Raw genomic sequence first — 12,158 nt, 5'->3', positions numbered from 1 at the left:
GAGTGAATATATTGAAATAACTACTTTACATGTATTTTAAAAAAGTTTGGTATAAAATATAGATTTTAAATAATATTTATCTTAATAATATACTATAAAGGTAAGTACCTAATTAAAATGAATTAAAATAGTAAAATATTAAAACTTGTATCATCCATTCTAAGAACTGCTGCAATTTATTATTATTTTGAAAATGTACAAAACTTGACACACAGTAATTTAAAAGACCAAGCTACTAAGTTCAAGAAACCAAAATTATTCTTTATTCAATAAAAATCCTTCTATCATTTATTGTTTAAACCAACATATGTAGGATGAATCAGTTCATCGGTTGATTTCTCACCCATTCTCCTAATACAGGGGATTGCACAGTTAAACAAGATCATGAGTAATCAGAGCATGTATAATTAGAGCTATTCTGTACTGTACAACAATACTCTTACAATATGCTGTGTCTTCTGAATCCATCATAATGTGTAATATAATCTCCTTAATCGATTATAATGTGCTTTATCTAGCAATTACAATATGCTATTAAGCATATCAACTAAATGATTTATGAAAATAAAATTAATAAGAATTCTTTACTTTTGTCTTAAACTAACTTATCAAGTAAGCAACAAAAAGAAATAAAACACCATTAATCAAACTGTATTCAACAATAATAAATTATTTATTTTGAAAAAAGTTTCTAAAGTATGCTAACAAAGATTTATAATCAAACTTGGTTCAAGTTTAAAATTTTTTTTTAAATTTATATTTTAATTTTATTTAAATTACAAGAACTCAATTACACATTTTAAATATTTCCTTGTAAAAATTACATTAAAAAATTATTTTCAAATTCCAATTGCTATATCATCAAAATAAATCTGTCTTGCTAATAATATGATAAATCCATTCTAGTGACACACAAACTTTTCATTATCTTATAATAGCTTACTAATTATTATAATATCAAACTTAGTTTAATTAAGAAATTTTTGTGATAAAGAGAATATCTACTTTATATAGAAATGATGTAGCAAACATTGCACAACATATACAGTATCAGATTCTTTATGTCTCTGCCAAAACTCATTGAAATTGTCCCAACAGATTAAAGAGAAGCAGACATATAATTAAGGGAGAAACACTGAAAGAGACAGATGTCTCTCAGTAAATACACCTGTTGGTTCAGATAACATTATTTAGAATTCGTAGATTGAATGAACAATACTAAAAGCTTTAGAAAAGAAAACTATTATAAATGATTATAAAGTTTTATCTTAAACTCTATATGCTACTTACATAATTAATTTTAAAAATTTTAATAGTGTTTCATGTAAGTTAAATATTGTTATTATAAGTGATTTTGTTATAGTAAATTTAAAATAAAAATAAAATATTTTCTTTATTACAATTCAATATTAAGTTCATTTCTAAGATTATGAACAGGGTATTTATAAATTAATTTGTATTTGTATACATACAAATATATTTTGCTCATTAATAATACTCTTTCATTTAAAACTAAATATAATATATAATGTATTTATTTTATCCTCTTTAAAATATTATTATTATTATTATTATTATTATATATATATATATATATATATATATATATACTGTGTATATACTGTATATATTAAAATACTCCAGAATTTTTAAAGATTAAATTTTCCATATATTTTTACATAAACATATAAAATAATTAAGACACTAAACATTACATATATTTAATATGTAATGTTCATAAATTTTATGCTTTAATATTTCAAAAGGAATTTTAATTATTAAAAGTAAATTTAAAATATAAAATTTAAAAAAATAATTTTTATACTGAATAACTATGACATGAGTTTTAATACTCTGTTTTGCCAGATGACAAATTATCACACCTGGCCAAATGTCCTTTCACTTTTGTAAACAATAGCATTTATGATCATAAATAAGATTATTCATTAATGTTTTATATATATATATATACATATATATACAGGGAGCGGATCTATATAGGGACTAATACGGCTTAAGCCCTGGGCTCCCAAGTGTCAAGGGCCCACAAAAATTAAATTATCATCATAAATTTTTAATACTTTTTCATTAACGATGAGCACTTATCAATAAAAAGTTTTTTGTCATTCAACACCGTTTCACAAATAAATATATTTCAACTCTGATTTTGATGTTATTAAAAATGAATTTTAAACCCCATTTAAAGATTTTTAATCTAACAAAAAATGGGGCAGCATTGACTTCAATAAACCCTAGGTCCCAAAAAACCTAGTCCATCCATATATATATATGTGTATATAAATTTACATATAATTTTTCTTCTTTTGTAATTCAAGTAATGTAATTAAAATTTTGAAAAATATCCCAAAATCAAAAATATACTGATAAAATAAAATTTACTACAGTATCATCTTTCCAACTATTTTAAAAATTGAATTAAAATTAAATATTAATTTATAAAAACTGAAACAATTGAAAAGATACAAAAGATCCATTAACTAGATCTAAATTGCACTAATAAAATATATATAGCTGTAAAATTCAATTTATAATTCTGAACACATTATAGAAATATAAAAATGCAAAATGTATTTTTAAAGCCAATGATTAATAGAAAAACAAAAAACAAATAATTCTTGTGAAATCCTTCAAATAAATTTATATATACTATTTTAAATACTGTATACTATAATAGTATATTTTATATATAATATTGTAAATAAATATTAAATACATCTATTTAACCATTTTAATGCTAAATGTTCTATTTCCTAATACCAAATTTTAAATAATTGAATCTAATACAAAACAATAAATCTTCTATATAATACTCTAAGGATTAGTATGAATACTTTAAATTCATTTCCATGATTTTTTTTGCAAAAATTTCAATAAATTTTCTAAATATAAGATTGTTTATGCAGTATAATATTGTTTATGAATATATGCACATTATCTTAAAATTAATTTTAAAAATCAATAATTCCATTTTAAGCAAATCTTTTGTGCTATTTTTTATGAATCAATCATTCTATAAATTTTACAATCTTTAACACAGATGTTTATATAAGCAAATATATTTTATACATTGTCTTTTATTAATTAAATAGTGATATATCATTGGTATAAACAATAAAGCTTTTGTTTCTTAATTATATAACTTTATATCATAATTTGAATAATAATACTGAAATGTTTTAAATAAAAATTTTATTTAATAAAAAATAGGGATTTCTAGAGAGAGAGTTTCATTTTAAATAAAGCTATTAAATTCCTGAAAAGTTTGTTTATGAAATTTCATGAAAATTTACATTCTTCTTTTCCAAAAGTTTTAATTAATAAAACTCAATTAAGGTTACTGAATTCATCTCAAACACTTCCTTTACTAGAAGACAATGAAAATAACACATTGCTTCATGTATTAAAGTAAAGCTGTTTTAATGGTAGAAGCAAAGCTTTGCAAATTACCAACTTACTTTATCACATAGTACTATGAATCCAACATTGTAATGCTATTACAGCAGTAAGATTTTAGAATAGTAATCAAATCTACATTATCAAATGTTCTAATACAAACAAATTCTACCTGGTCTAAAGTGATAGTGATGAATTTTGAAGACTAAATTTATTCTCTAATTCTATAATGTGTTTGTGCAAATAAATCAATATGTTAATAGAATGAAAGAGCAATAAAGTTTGTAGTTTGAAGTTCAAAGATAAATATATTTAATAAAAGCATTTCAAATTCATTTGATTACAATAATGAAAAATATCCAAAATTAAATAACCTAAATCCATATGTAAACTAAGCTCAATTTAAATTATCAATCAAATTAAGGTCAGAACACCTTATATGAAAATTTATTTTCTTCCTCTTAAAGAAATTTATTTGTTAATATACAAAAATGCTATTATATTAATAAAAATGTTTGTGATTAAATACAAAAACAAAACATAAAAATGTTAACTTAAATACAACTTGAAACCAAATCTCTATTCAACAAAACTTTCTTTCAAAGCATTTAGCATTTACATATTTTAATTCGGGATATTTTCAAGTTTTACCTCTGCACTACATTCAAAAAATTTCAAAAGCTTAACTGGATCAACGTGATGTCTTTAAGAGAATTGCTTAATGATCCAAACAGATGGAAATCACTTGGTGCCAGATTGAAACTAAAGACAAGATAAAGTAGAGTTGTCCTGTAAACTTTCAGTTGTTCCTTCATTCTGCTGTTACAGTAAGGGATTGTTATCTAACATCAACCTCCAATTAATCCTCTCATTTTACACTAATTGCTCTTAGCAACTTCAGCAGTACTTAAGAGGCATTAATCCTGCCCATATGATCTGCAAACTTGTTTATAGGACATAAATTATAAATAAATGATCATTTTATTACAAATTTTTTAATATAATATTTTTTATGTTTATGAAACAATTCATAGTAATATAATTATTGCAAAAATATGATAATTTAAATTCTATAAATTGCAAATATAGAATAGTTTTTCTGTATATAAAAAATTAATATTAAATTTTTGTATCAAATACAAGAAAATTTTTATCATAATTACATTTATCTGTACAATAATAATTTGAAATATATATTTGTTTCTCATCCTTTTAATAGTAACAGTCAAGATTATTGTTCATTTTCTATTTATATTGGCTTTAAAAAATACAAGTTATTAATGAATCTTTTAAGAAATTTTAAATTACACTTTCTTCTACTATATTCAAAATAATTTTTAGAATGTTATATATTCATCGCATTATCATTTTAATATAAAATATACAGAGAAGTATTTTGATTTTATTAAAATTCTGACAAAGAAAATACACCTTTACTAGTACTCTTCATTTAGTTTTAACAGTAATTTTATCTCTGATGTCCTGGCTAAGACAAACTCTTCACTTTTCTCATTTAAAGCTTAGTACAAGAAAAACCTAATAATACTTGGGATGAAATGATAAGACAAAATATAAAAAAACTAAGTTACAACAGAAATAATTTAAAACAGAGTAGAGAAGAATGGATTTGCAAAGATTATCTTAAACATAATGGAGAAAGTTTATAAAAAGGTTCTGAGAAATAATGGTAATGATTATATATTTATATGCTTTTAATTTTGTGGATAAATTTGTGCTAAAATTTTCATTCTTAAATCTAATAATGTTCAATTGATAACAGAACTGAATAAAACAATTTTCTTGTCCTTTTATTGAATAATCTTTAAACTGTTGTTCTTTTAATTTTTTTGCTGAAGTTGTGCTTATATTCAAAACTTGAGATAATGTTTTCTAAAATTTTTTCAAAATAATTTATAAACATATAAATAAGAAGTACTAAATAAAATCAATCATCAGTATTATGTGTTAAGGAATACACCAAGATTCTTTTTCTCTTATATGTAAATGAAATTAAAAGAAGAAATGGTACATGTATCAACTCAAAATATTGAATTTCTACCAACAAACCATAACAAGAAGATTCAAATTTGGAAATCCTTTTTTTTTTATTTAATCAAAAATGGATGAAATAAAAACTAATTTCCACATGTGAGTCTGCTTTTTATAATTTTGAATAACTATAGACATTTTTTTGTGTTTTATCATAAATAATTATTTCTACAAACATTTCAAATATTAATTATTATTCAAAATCTGTAAATAACTTAAATTTTATAGTGAAAATAGAAATTTATTATAAAAATCTTTTCATCTAAAGCTTATTCTCAGCTAACTTTGATAACTTCCTTCTAAACAATTGATTATATATATTTAACTATTTTAAAAAATAGTAGGGTGACTGAATTATGCTGGAATGAAAATTCTGTCCATAAAAAAATAATAGAAAGGTCTTAACTTACAAGACTTTGATTTATAAGAGTTTTCACAAATGAGATTCACTCATAAATTGGAGTTATAGTGTAATCATGATTTATAAGTTTAACTTAATTGCTTTTAAACTATTAAAATGGACAATTTTGCTTAGTTTAGTAAAATTTCATTCCTACTGAACTTCTGGAGCATGAAATGTTTAGCAATAAGTTGTATCAGAGTAAAATGAGTGAGAAATTTTATCTTAAACAAATAATTAGGCTAAGTGCTGACATGCAATTTTTAATCAACTGATTGTATAGTTGCATGAGTAACACCTGCAGACTCCTATGGGACAGTGTTTGCATGTACAGTTCAACTGGGCAATTATTTAGTTTGTATCATAGCTCAAACTGGGCAATTCTGCAATTACGAAGCATGTTTAAATATGTCTGCATTCACTTCCAATTAAACAGTTGGACAAACAGTTAAGTTTTGGTGTTCACTATAGTAGTGCATTGGAATGTCTTCACAAGGAGGTAAGAAACAAATTTATAATATTCAATATGTTTTTTATTAAATTATTTTGTAAGATGGTTTATTAATATGCCTTGTTTTGTGAATTCATACAATATATTTCTACTAACAAATTTGTGGGAAGGCACCAAAATTCTTGATGAAGTTTGTAAAATTGTCCTTTTATCAAATGTTGAACAGTAAGTGGATGCACCCAGCACTTTTCCTCTCATCCTATTTTTCTTCTTCAAATTTCTAGAACACACATACAAGCCACATCTAAATTCATAACGAGACCAAGTTAAAATATGTGATAGGTCAGTTACATATCTGTGCACATCATGGTTGATAACTACTTGGTTGCAGTAGTGAATGCATAATGACAATCAGCTGATCAATCAGTTGATCAACTAAAAATTGCAACCTTCAGTGCCTAACCTTATTCTATTGTTTGTTTATTATTATGCTGCAATATAAAATTATTGACAGATTTGTAAGATTTTAAGGAAATTTATGAAACAATTATGAATTCTTTTTATTCTTATATTTTCCATCATTATAAAATATAAGAAAAATAAAATTTTTATTTTTTGTAAAATAAATATTTCAAAGATTTTTAGTACAGGATAATTACTAACAGAGGCCATAGTCCATAACAAACCTTGCAGAAATGTAAAGTCCTGCCTTCAATATTCTAAAAAAATTAATTATGCATAAATATTTTAAAATGAAGACAAAGAATCATTTCAAATACTCATTCAGAAGATGAATTTTGACCATAGGCATCAAATAAAGACTAGCTTATAATAAAAATAGGGGAGGAGAGCAGGTTATAAAAATTCAAACAATATTCTTTATCTGTTAGAGAAGTTTAATCTGGTTAAGTTGTCAATCACCATTTATCATTATACATATTAATGTTATTAAACTTCTGTCTTATTATTAGAATTAAGCATATGATTCCAAAAAACTATAAACTTTTCCTAAGTTATTTATTCATTCAACAAGAACTGTAGTATAGTAGTAATGAAAAAGAAACTTAAGATCATGAATGACATCATGAATGCAAGAAAACCGAATATCTTCCCACACTTTAAAGTGGTTGGCATATTGCTTTTGTAACATGACCTTTGAACGTTCACCAAACAAATGCTGTTGTCGTAACTGTTTTAACAGTTTTGTGGTGGCTAAAGTGCAATTTTTAACAAATCGGTTACTGAGAAAAGCAAAAATGTTTGTAAAGCTACACCTACTTGATAACAACAAAGCAGACAAATCCCTGTATCAATTTTTATTAGTCATTTAGATCATAAATAACATTATAAATTTAACAATTCCAAATATATTTCCCACCCTTTGAAGTGAATAGCAACTTGCCTTCATAACTCGACATTCAAACAAAATTCAATTAAAATGAGATTTTTACAGCTGAAAAAATAAATAATGTACTATATGTATATTTTAATTATATATACTACATATACTTTTCAATATATTCACATTCCTAATGCAAATTTGATGTTTTTGTAATCCATTGTATTCTATAAATACGTCACACTAACCTTATATAGCTTTGCAGTTAATTTTTGAAACGTAACACTAATGTTTTCGGTCTACCCTAGAACCTTCTTCAGGTGGAATTCTATAAAAAAATTTTCTGGTGCAATCCAAGTTCAATTTAACTTCTGATTCTAATCATTCCAATTTCGAATGCTTCTATTTTCAAATTTATTTTTAAAATTTTAAATTTCCAAAAATGTGTGCCTGCACCAGCCATTACAGCACCAGGTCATACATAGTCTGCCATGCTCTCAAGAGTTGTTTTATTAGTATGGAAAATTGGGAGTTCAATGTATATGTAAAAATGCTAAATACGTTTGAAGTGAAGAATATTTAATTTAATATTCAATATTTCTTTAATAGATTTATTGTATAAAATTTGTTCTATTATTTTTTCAACAGGATCTTTATTAAATATATCAATATATTACTTAATAGCTTTTTATTTATTCTTTCATTCTACACAAAAATATTTTATTAATAAGAAATAATTTTTCATGTAAAACTATAAATCAAGCTTTTATTTCTTTCCTTGTTTAAAAGTAGCTGTTATAAAAGTCAAACAAAAAATTCCTATTATAAAACATTTTATAACTTTAGAATAAATTTTGATATTGTTCAATATTAATCAGAAAATGCATCAGCTAAACTTTTTTAATCAAATCTTTCGTGCTATTAGATATTAACCTTATATAGAATGAACACATAAGTATTATTACTTAAAAATGAAAAATTTCATAACTAAAAGATAGTAAATGCAACATAAATTTCAATATAGTAAAATATTTAAAAGAAAAAAAACAATTTATCATCTTTTAGTTAGAAAAAAATGTTCATTATTATTATTAGAAAAATTTGATTTAATGAATAAATTTATATATATTAATAATCATTTCAATCAATTAATTCAAAAAAATAAAACAAAGTGAAAAACTTCTAAATACTATATAATAAAACACTCACTTTTAATATTAATAAAATCGTATTCAACTTTTTTTTTTCATGCTATTCTCCATTTTTCAATCCTTTAGCTACATATTAAAATATCAAATAAATTATATCTTTACTCCAGTAAAAAAATTTTAATGCAATATAATGAGTAAATGTCTTTATATTTGATAAAGAAATTTTTTAATACTTAAAGAAAAGAAGAAAAATTCTCTTCTTGAAACTCCATATACTTTTCTTTCATATATTCTAAGTGCCTATAATGCCATCAAATTTCAATAATTTTCTTATATGCTATAATCAATAATATGGCTGTTTCAATAAGATATACTTCAAATCCAATATCTGATTTTTTACAAAACTTATATATGGTTTCTAAAGATTATTTTCTTTGTAAAAATTGTTTTTTCTGTGGATAACATCTGTTACTACAAACACATTAATAAAAATGTAAGTTTGATGTTTTTCAATTTTATAATGTAAAAACATCTACAGATATAACCTTACATTCCATCAGGTTTTATTTATTTTTCAAAATCAAATATTTTAATGGTATTTTAAAAAATTTAAAGATAAGCGTTTAAAAAATTAAGAGAAATGTTTAAACTTTAACACAAACACAAATGTTAATATCTGTATCAATTGAAAATTAATGATGTTAATCTGATCATATATAAAAACAAATTTTATTTCCTTTTTTTTTATTATAGTAACTTTTATTATTATTCCCTGAGAAAATAACTTAGTATGAAATGATAAAACTTTAATAGTAATCTCATGACATTTGAAAGAATTGTAATATAACTTATATACAGTGATTACATTAGACTATAAAATTCAAAATAATTTTTTTATTATTTTGAATTTACCTTTTAAATAATCTTATGATTACAAAAATATAATTCAGAAGCTATTTGTTTTATTTTAAATATAATTAATTAATCAAAAGAAAATTACTTTTGTAGAAAATTAGCTTAAATGTGAAGATTGAAGTGAAGAATATTTAGTTATTCAGTGTTTATAAAGATAAATTAATTAATAAAATTTCTACAAAAATTTAAATTATAGTTACAGAATTCTGTTTGTATCAATTATAATCAGAATAAAGCAGTATTTTCATTAAACAAATTAACTTTATATTATTAATCAAATCAAATAATCATAAATTTAGTTGAAAAGATCTTTAATACCAAAAAGGTAATCAAATTAAATGAGTAAATTTTTACTCAACCATTTTTACTTTCCAACTGTTATATATAACAGAGGAAAAGTATAGTAATCAATCAAAAAATGATCCCCATGATTTTTACATTCTTGAAGTCAGGAGACACTGAAATGTCAAAAAATGCAAAAACATTCAGGAATCATTTCTGTACATATGGGTGTTAGTGTGTGTGGAGGGGGAATGATTTTGTTCGCCTTCTTTGAAACTTAATAACCTCTGTGCTTTTTGTCAAAAATTTCTGAAATTTTGCAGGGAGGTTTGTTTATTAGGGAGATTGATGCTATTAAATTTTAGTGATCAAAGGTCAAGGGGGATGAGAGGTAAAGGGGATTGTCTGTATCTCCAGTAAGGTTAGACTTAATAATTTAACTTGTTATCAGCATTTACAATTTTTTATAATATCTATCCTTATTCTCAAAATTAAGCTTTTTGCCATTTTATATTTTATTAAAAAACTTTTTATATTTTTAACTAATATAACAGATGCCACACAAATATTGCTGGAAAAATATTGATTTTATACATGTCTAAATTTATCATATAATCAATTTTATAAACATTATTCATAAAATATGATACTTCAGTTAGCCATTTAATTACTTTTGAAAATAAGCCCTTTCAAAAATGAAAAATCAAGTCCATTTTGTGTTATTACCATACTATTCGCATTTTTCACAAACTATAGAGGGTGCTGCATTTTTACAAAATGGCTACTTCATCTGGGTCACTTGTAACTAGTCAACATAAAATTAATCATATACTACTGTCCAATATAATGATATATAATGCTTGTAGCTGTTTATTGAGAAATTTTATAGGGGTACAATTATTGCTAGTGAGACATGTTATTACATGTGATATTATAGAAACAAATGAGCCAGATCATTCTATACATTTGTGCTCTTTGTTTTAAATAAACATTAACTTTGACGTCTGTCCCATCAGGGCCATATTTACAAGAAAGCTTTTTACTCAGGGCGTCGAGTTTCAAAAGAACTCAAAAATTTCTACCAAAAAATTTTTTTACAAACCAACAAAATATACTTTAAAAACTACACAAAACAAATAGTAGTTAATATGTTTATGTTAATTATTTTCTTTTTATAATTGACTTCTAAAAATGTGAAGAGTTGGTAAAGGGTTCAGCTTAGGGACTAGAAATGCTTAAACCCAGCCCTGTGTCCCACACAAAATTACTCGCATTTTAAACTTTAAGAAAAAATCCTTTAAAACTGACAGCGAAACTTGTTCATATAAAGCTGGACAATCAAAAAACTTTTTTTGCCAATTCTTAACAGTCGAATCCACTCTTTCTGTCAGTTATATTTATAAGCTCGCAAATTCTGATTTCCGAATAATCATCTGTTTTTCATGTGGGAATAGATGAAAACTTATATTGGGCTCCCATATGGCTTTGAAATTGCAATTTGGAATGCAACAGAAAGATTTGCTTTTTCTATTGCTATTCATCTTTACTGTTGATAATACACAGGAATGATTCAAACGACCCAGATAAAATAGTTTTGTTTTTAAACACCAGAGGGCGAGCATCCGGTGAAAAATGCAAATTATTTTAAATTACATGTTGTCTGTAAAATGTAAAATTTCATTAGATAAACTCAATATCATTGTTTTGTGATTCTTTTAATTAGTATTATTACAATAAAACTTTTAAATGATTTTTATAAAAAATTAAATGACAAAATGTAAGAAATGATAATACTAAGAAAAAATATATTTTTGTTTCATAGAGATAAAAATTCATTAATTTTTTAAGAGTTCAAATTCAAATTTTTATTCAAAATCCATAATTCATTCCTCTTATCTTGAATATTCGTGAGAGTTTTGAAATAAACACAGTGTGCATGAGGTATAAACTGTAAAAATTCCATCATACTCTTGTATTTGTGTTAAAATTGGTCTTACATTTTTATGTAATGGTGTTAGATCAATATTATCTGGTGTTAGATTGGGTCAATAGTTCTCTGTTGCAATAACAATTAAATTATTCCATGATTTGAATTCTGCATTCTTTTCCATTGACGTTTTATAAAACATTTAACACTTCTGAAATGTCATATCCAAC

At 23.7% G+C, this 12,158-nt stretch overlaps 1 protein-coding gene across 4 annotated transcripts in view; it reads right to left on the bottom strand.

Moving 5' to 3' along the window:
- The window catches only part of LOC136981258 (CUGBP Elav-like family member 2), a 263,471-nt gene that overhangs the window by 171,112 nt on the left and 80,201 nt on the right, over positions 1-12,158 (bottom strand). Inside the window, exon 4 of one of the 4 annotated variants that reach the window (XM_067277552.1) lies at positions 8,863-8,930. The exons of 2 other annotated variants lie outside the window; for them this stretch is intronic. The gene's annotated coding sequence lies outside the window, so the exon portion shown is untranslated. Of the gene's footprint in view, positions 1-1,005; positions 1,027-8,862; positions 8,931-12,158 lie in introns of those variants that run through there. One more of the 4 variants, XM_067277554.1, reaches the window with a different exon arrangement.

This window comes from Centruroides vittatus, unplaced genomic scaffold (assembly GCF_030686945.1).
Source record: "Centruroides vittatus isolate TY-2023 unplaced genomic scaffold, ASM3068694v2 contig_749, whole genome shotgun sequence".
NCBI classification, from domain to species: Eukaryota; Metazoa; Arthropoda; class Arachnida; order Scorpiones; family Buthidae; genus Centruroides; species Centruroides vittatus.
This window is presented reverse-complemented; position numbering and strand designations above follow the sequence as displayed.